Source organism: Bison bison, unplaced genomic scaffold (assembly GCF_000754665.1).
Source record: "Bison bison bison isolate TAMUID 2011002044 unplaced genomic scaffold, Bison_UMD1.0 scf7180017864309, whole genome shotgun sequence".
NCBI classification, from domain to species: domain Eukaryota; kingdom Metazoa; phylum Chordata; class Mammalia; order Artiodactyla; family Bovidae; genus Bison; species Bison bison.
In genome coordinates, this window is record NW_011494881.1 from 6,080,256 (window position 1) to 6,088,292 (window position 8,037).

The 8,037-nt window shown below is 55.0% G+C and overlaps 1 protein-coding gene across 6 annotated transcripts in view; it reads left to right on the forward strand.

Moving 5' to 3' along the window:
• Positions 1 to 6: 6 nt before the first annotated feature.
• CHST3 (carbohydrate (chondroitin 6) sulfotransferase 3) overlaps positions 7 to 8,037 on the forward strand; it is a 38,294-nt gene continuing 30,263 nt past the window's right edge. For all 6 annotated transcript variants that reach the window (XM_010852242.1, XM_010852243.1, XM_010852244.1 and 3 more), the window contains exon 1: positions 7 to 175. The gene's annotated coding sequence lies outside the window, so the exon portion shown is untranslated. The remainder of the gene's footprint in view (positions 176 to 8,037) is intronic.

Below are 8,037 nucleotides of genomic sequence, written 5' to 3' on the forward strand. Positions count from 1 at the left end.
GCTGTCCCCCCGGGGGCGGCGCGCAGAGCCGGGGCCACGAGGGCACTGGAGTCCCAGAGCTGCTTCTGCCTGGTCCTGCCGGGAGGAGGGCAAAGTTGCGGGCGGATGCTGCCGGCGCCGGACCCTAGCCTCGGAGAGTCGGATCCACCCCCGCTGGAGGAGGCTCCGTGGCGGGGTAAGTAGGGCGACTGCATCCCCGGAGCTGCCGCCGGGGGTAGGGGGAGGTGGCCCAATGGTGCACACCCCGACCATCCCTGATCGGGCGCGCGCGCCAAACTTTGGAAGAAGAGGGGAAGAAACCGAAGGTGGGAGAGGGAGTTCTCGGCTCGGGGCAAGTTCCACGCAGGCACCCACACCTCCAGACCCACTGCAGCCAGATTCACAACTGCCTGATACGCACAGCTCATCACCCATCGAGCCACAGGCAACGCATGCACGCCACACCGACCGCTTCAGCCCGACTGTACAATTCTGGGAGTGTTTGGATCTTTTACACCAAGCATGTCCTCCAGCCCTCAAGTAAATCCACTGTCTTTGTCTGCTGCCCCACAGTGAGGCGTCCCCAAAGCGAGACTGGCCAGGAGAGGGGCTGCCTTGGCTTTGAAAAGTCGTGGCCAGCACCTCGAGGCTGACTGAGGAGTGGGGAGGAGAAATCAGACATTGCAGTCGGCTCTCCGGGTTCGTCAGGATTGAGTTTGGTGTGGAAACTCAGTGTCTGGTTGATGTGTCTGGGTGTGCGCCGTCCTTCCGGAGGCGAGGCCGGGAGAAAGGAGGGAGTGATTCATAAACTCAGATCCGCCAGTGTTAGGGTCTGTGAGCAGAGAAGACTGGCAGGCAGTGATGCCCTGGACAGCTGGGTGGTGGCAGTGACAGGGCCTGAGAGGGAAGCACAGACCCTTCCCCCGAGCGGATGTGCTTCCTCACAGGGACTTCCAGGGGATGGGCTGAGGAGATTCCGGCCGTGTGTGTGTAAAACGTGGTGAAAGGGAAAGGGAAGTCCGACTCTTTGCAACCCCATGGACTGTAGCCTACCAGGCTCCTTAGTCCATGGGATTTTCCAGGCAAGAATACTGGAGTGGGGTGCCATTGCCTTCTCCAGGAGATCTTCCCGACCCAGGGACTGAACCCGGGTCTACCGCATTGTAGGTAGACGATTTACCGTCTGAGCCACCAGGGAAGCCCGTAAAACGTGGTAGAGGATGTTTAAGACTGAGTTCGTGGAGAAAGCATGGCGGTCCTGAAGTCTTATTTTCACTGCAACTGAAGTTGTATCTGATTTTCGATACCCTGGTGTCCTGGGACTCCAGGACGTTTCAAAGGTTGTCCTGGATCTAGTACAGTGCCAAGCATGTCGCTGGTACTCAATAAATAGTTGTCGAACAATGACACCCATAATTTATATGTGTTAGGGACATTCTATGAGCCAAGCCAGGTGGCCTCAGATGGGTTGGAAGTGGTTTTTCGGCAGAGGACGGGGCCCTGAGTGGTTCCAGGGAGCCCTGCTTGATCCGTTTAGCCCAAGTAGCACGTTCCATTGTGCCCTGTGGGCTGGCACTGGGGGCCTGAGTTTCAACACTGGGCTCTGCTTCCCTAAGAGGGGCAGTAAGAAAGGCTCCATGTCTGCATCTGGCTAAGCTGGGAGTGTCGTGGGATCTTCTTCCTGGCTCCTACTGCCCTGGAAGGAGATGAATTCTCATGAAGGATCCAGGAGCTGTGTCCTGCATCAGTGGCCTGGTTCTTTGGTGGCAGCAGGTGGAAGAGTGGTCACAGTCCCTGTACCGAGTACTGGGTGGGTTCCTCTGCACCAGCTGGCATGAGCTTCCCAGAGGAGTGGAAACATCTCATGTTCCCGGAACTGGGATTGCAAGCAATCTTGGGACTGATTCCCTACTGGCATGGAATTGGGAACATGCAACGATGCGGTGGCGACTTGGCCGTGTAATCAGAAAGAAATGTGTCGTTCCCCACCCCCACCCTCACCCCTCTTCACTAGGTTTGGTGTGCATTTCAAGTATCTAAATGGTCTTAATGCTGAAATTAGCAAAGTTTGTAGGTAGGCAGCACCCAGGAATGTGGTCCCAGACGAGAGTGCGATCTGGGCTTGGCCACCCCCAATCTCAGGGGGAGCGCTGCAGCCAGTCCCTTCCCATATCACCTTTCCACCTTAATTATGTCTTCTGTGAATCACGAGCTCTACATTACCTCCCGATAAATAGCATCTTATCACCATTTTACAGATTAGGAAACTGAGGTTCAGAAAAGTTAAGTAACGTTTTGGGGGTCACACAGCTGGTGAGGGAACAAAGCCAGGATTTGAAACTGGACAGTCTGACTCAGGAACCCATGCTGCTTCCACCACGCCCAGCTGCCTCTAAGGTCCCTAACTGGTTCTCCATAGCAACAAGGAAGCAACACTGAAGCACTTACTGGGTCCTGGGGCCCCTGACTGCAGTCCTCTTTTTATACTCACTCTGCCCAACCTGGCTTATACCATGGATCATGGAAATCAAAGGATAGGTGCCATCAGGCTGCTACAGCCTTCCATATGCATCTGGAGTCGGGAAACAGAGGGGGCCTGGGAGTGATTGTGGGGCAGATATGAGGGTAATTCCAGTGAAAGATGACTCATTGCTTATCTGAGAAATGGGGACAAAGCTACCACTGTGACCATACAAGTCACAAGTTTGGCAGAAACTGCCAGGTAAACATCATCAAATGGATTACTATGTTCTTTTCCCCTTCTGGTCTTTTCCTATTACACAGGAAAATCAGCCCTCCCTGAATATCCATGGGCAGGTCCTTTCCCCCAACCCCACACACCCCCACGAGAGCTACACTCCGTGGCACTGTCTGGTCCTCAGGAGAGATGGACAGGCAGAGCTGAGATAGCCGGGGCTGTGATAACCACATGGCTGTCTGGTCCCCAGCTTACGCTTTCTCACACAACCCCCACAGAGGGACAGCAGTTACCGTTCCACTTTGCAGATGAGGAAATGAGGCTCAGAGGGGTGCAGTGGCTGCCCAAGGTCACAAAGCTAAGAAGGAAGCGCAAGTTGAGAGTCCCTTGGACAGCAAGGAGATCAAACCAATCCATCTTAAAGGAAATCGGTCCTAAATATTCATTGGAAGGACTGATGCTGAAGCTCCAATACTTTGGCCAACTGATGCGAAGAAAAACTCACTGAAAAGACCCTAATGCTGGGACAGATTGAAGGCAAAAGGAGAAGAGGGCTGCAGGGGATGAGGTGGTTAGATAGCATCACTAACTCAATGAACATGAATCTGAACAAACTCCAGGAGACAGTGAAGGACAGGGAAGCCTGGCATGCTGCAGTTCATGGGGTCACAAAGAGTCGGACATGACTTAGCAACTGAACAGCAGCAAATGTGAATTATGCTGCCTTCAGGACTCCCTTCCAGGCACTTAGCGACAGCTGTGTTCTCTGCCTGGTTGGTACTCTATCTCCCTAGCCCCAGGGCTGAGAGGGGGTACCCCTGCTGGAGCAGAGTCGCCACAGCACTGCCTCCCCCATCTCTACCCCCAGTGCCTCTGATACAGATGTTCATGGTATGGGGAAAGCTGGCAACCTTAAACAAGGGGCAGAGGATAAGCACAGCCCAGCCAGCCTTGCCCACCTTCCACAGTAAGCCCACCTGGGTGAGTGCCAGAGCCTTTATAGTGCTGAGCTGCATAGATACTGGAGCCCTCTCCCTGCTTCACTGTGGCGTGGACTCACTGTCCAGGATGGAAGCTGGGAGACTGGGCATGGGGAGAAGCTGCCCCATCCAAAGGGTGGGGTTATTCATCTTTGTCCCCTGGCTCCATTCCAGTGTGTGACACACGGCGGTACTTAGGGACTTTCTCAGAGGATGGGTGAAGACCAGGGAGCAGCTGTGAGTGCCTCTGCTGGAAAGTGATAAAGCAGGGGGCCAAGTATCAGTCATGTGGAAATGCTCAGACGGGCCTCTGCCCTTCACGAAGTCACGCAGGAAGAAAGGAAAACAGCTCTCCTTTTCATTCTTTAAACAGAAATACTTGTCCCCTTTTCTTGTCTGATGCTTAAACAGGTGGTAGCTACGCTGCCTGTCCTGCTCTGAGCTTGCAGATTCCACGGCTTGTGCCCCTGGCAGGCTGGACAGCCTGTTCTGTGCTTGAAGGTCTCTGCCTTTGTCTTCATCGACCTAAATCTGGCAGTTGCTCCTGCATACCCCAGCACATCCCTGCTTCTGCAAGCTTGGAAGGAGGGGCATGCAGGCCATGGGAGCCCCTGAGCATCAGTAACTTCAGGTCTTTACAGCCCATCTCTCCTTCTCTATGCCTCTCCCTACCTCCATGCCTCCCCTTACCCTCCTGCCCCACAAAGATGGCTGTGTGCTGAGGGACCATGGTTGTTTGCACTCTGGGAAATTTATCAGTGGAATTCCAGAAGGCTCTCTGAAAAGGACTTGAAGGGAAAAGTGTGGAAAATAAATAAGCCAGTTAGTCCCCAGCTCAGCCTCTCCTGAATGCCGCAAGTAAACAGCTGGCCTGGGAAGCTCTGTCTTGGCCTCCGTGCTTTCACCTGGCTCACTGGGGGCCTCACCAGGTCCCTCCTTCCTGCCTCTGCCCGTCCAGCCCCTCCTCCTTGCCTTTGGGAGCCTCAAAAGTCAGGGAACACCCCCACCTCCGACCTGGCCTTGTGCTGCGGGATGCTGGCACACTGGTGGCTGGGGAAACAGGAGCTTGTGGGAGAGGAGACCGCCCGAGGCTGCGGCACAGCCCTGCTCCGTCTGAGCAAGTCTCCCCGCTTCCGCCCTGCTCAGCAAGGCAGGGTGGTCTCTCGTGGTGAGTTTGACTTTGATGATGAAGGATGGTGGGGCTTTTTCCAATTTTGTGGCATCTAAGAAAGATTTGCATCTTAATCATCAGTTTAGAGTGGACGGAGCAAAGCTGATTTTCTCCAAGGTGGGCTCACATGTGAAGAAACCCTCAAAACCCCGTTTACATTGTGGGGCTTCCTGGACTAACCAGCAGGTCAGGGGTCAGGGGTCTTTGCTTTTGAGCAGAGTTCTATCAGCTTAGGCCCTGTTTAGGGTGCTGGTGGTGTGAGTTCACAACAGTGTTTTCAAGAGGCTCAAGCACTCTTATAAGTTCTCTGTCTGGGGGGGTAGGAAGTAAACTCGTGATACGTTAATACCTTCCTTTGATTCAGCTGACCCACTCCAAACCCAGCGTCCGGTAAGAAGGGACGAACCAGGTTGCCAGGATGGGGGTAGCTCCCCGGTGGGACTGCCAGTTCAGGACTCCGCTTCAGTCACAGGGAGTGGCCGGGGGAGGGGGGGCTTCCCACTGTTGTGGCTGTGCCTACCAGGTCAGCAAACTGAACCCCCTGGGATCTGGGGAATGGGCACCAGCCCTAGACTGGTCCTGCCCCCATGCCGGAGCCCTTTGTCCTGTGGTTGCCAGGCTTCTGAGAGGCAAGTTAAGGGGTAAGCCCTGTGGCTTGCAGTCTTGGAAAAGAGACTGCAAGCCCACATACTCACAGATTAACACAAATCACTATGGGCCAGAGTACACTCACACATACAGTGTATACTCATCCCAAAAGACAAATTATGAGATAGTGCCCTCTGTACGACTTAGTAGCTGTGTGACCGTGGACAAGTTACTTAACCTCTCTGGGCCTTAGTTTCCTAGAAGAGGGGGGATGGTAATAGGTTATAAGTAATAAGGCTATAAATGAATTTGTATTTGTGAGGAGTTTAGAAATGTGCCCTAACTATTGCTCACCACATACTCTTTGCCCCACACACTCAGGCCCAAGTACGCAAGGCTTCCCAGAGAGGTGCTCACAAACTTGTCAGCAAATAGGATCAGTCGCTTTGCACTTTCTGAGTCCTGGTTCTCAGGATGCATGGCATTCTCTGTACTAGGCTTGAATTAGAACTTATTAGGAAGATCATTCCACTTTCCCTTAGGAAGATCTTTATTTTAGAACAATGTGGGCACTGACTCCCCCAGAGAAGGTTATGATTCCTTTAGCAGCATCAGTTTTCACCCTGGGTTTCATGGCGCCCTGGAGTTCAACAAGGACCCCTCAGAAGCCTGATGGAGGGGGGTTCCAGGCCTCTCCCCCATTTATCTGTTCTACATATTGGGTTTCCTAGGAAAGTTCTGGTTCATAAGAAGGCTCCACAGCTTAGACAGTTGAAAGCTCCCCGCTACAGGCTGGCCCGATCCCATCCTGTGTGCGCCTGTCCCAGCATGCCACGTGACACCCGTGCCCAGGCGGGCCCCTACAGCTACCTGAGCCCTGGCCCGGGGCCTCTCCCACTCCCTTCCCTGCTTCCCTCCTCCTCTCCGCTCCAGCTGCCTCGCCATCTGCAGGATTCTGCAAAGTGCTAACATGTCTGAGCCAAAATAGCACTATCAGAGGAAATATTTTGAAAACAAACTGGGCCACCCCCCTGGCTGAGACTGCATGATTTTCAGCAAAGCATTTCACAACTTCTGAGGTGGGTGGGCGGGGCCGTCTGAAGAGGCTGGGGCCCTGAATCTGCAGGGTTAGGACAGACAGGCCTGAAGAGGCCCAAGATTATTGCAAACCTAGAACCAGGAAGGGGAGGTTATCCTCACAGGATAAAGAAATAAAAGCCTCTGTGACCACAGAGGTCAGGACCCGTCCTCTTCTGCCTTTGACAGATGCCACTGCCCTTTCACTTTTCCACCTCCTTCTGCATCTGGCGCAGAGGCCTTGGGGCTGGGGACACAGGAGATAGCTGGTGCTAACAGTTGGCTGCACACCCTGTGCTTAATTAGTGCTGTCGGGGCCCACATTCAGAGTCTTCACTGGAAGCTCTGGCAGCAGGTACCGTGTGATCACCGTTGTACAGACCGGCAGACAGAACCAGACAGACGGGGAAGTTGCTGGGACCCCGCTGCTGGTGAGCGCAGAGCTGGGTCTGAGCCCTGCTGCCTCACTCCAGAGTCAGTGCTCCTGACCCTGGGTGTATCCACCTTGCTGGAACCTCGACTGGAGGGGCGGAACGGCTCAGCGGGACAGTCCTCTCGTTACTGTGACCAGGGTACACCCTACTCACAACACTCTCTCCTTCCTTCTTTTCTCATGGCCAGCTGCCTTCACCCTCAGGCCTCAGCTTAGATGTCTCCTTCTAGAAGCCTCCGTCAGTGGCCCTCTCTGTGGCTGCCTGCACGTCCCCATCCTCACACTCTGCCTTGCTCTGTTGCGCCAGCTGCTTTCGTGCTCTGTGGTCTCCACCGGGCAGTGAGCTCTGTGAGCAGGACAGAGTCTGCCTTGTTCTCACGTGTCTCCAGTGTCCCGTGCAGCCCCCGGCAAGCACTGAGCACCCATGCCTGACTGGGGAGCACAAATGATGGGTGTGACACTGGGCCCCAGGAGGAAGGAGGCATGGGACAGTGCCCAGTCTCCCAGGAGAGGACGCTGCTGTTAGGGAGGGATCTGAGTCTAGGCAGAGGTGGTGGAGTCATAGTGAGTGGGAGAGGGCAGCTGATGTGGACCAGAGGCCCTGTATGGGACCAGGAAGGAATGGGAGAGTGGGACCCTGGGTGGATGGCCTCTTGTGGTCACTACCCTGTGGGCTCTGGGCTGGGATCCCGAGGATGGGCCTGAAACCCTCCAAGAGACCCTTTGGAGTTAAGCAGACTGTGCAGTATGGGCCCTAACAGCACGCAGTTCTCAGTCCTTTCCCCTCACTGGACGGACGTCCATTCATCTTCTTCTGGGTCTCAAACCCAACCCTCTCGGCCGCAGAAGCCCCCATGAGTGAGCCCTTTTCCCCGAGCAGAGTCACAGAAGCCCAGCTGGCAAGATGCCTCCTGGGGGTGGGTCCAGCTGCACCCTCTGAGCTGTCCTCGCAGAAGTAGGAGGGCCCTTAGTGCTGGGCTCCCCTCCACGCCACCCAGGGAGCACACGTGTGGTGCTCTGACCAGGGTGCTCTGGCCTTGGGTGCCTGCTCATGCCTGACACCACGCCGGGCAGAAGGTGCCTCCAGGCTAGAAGAGGGCAGGACACCTGG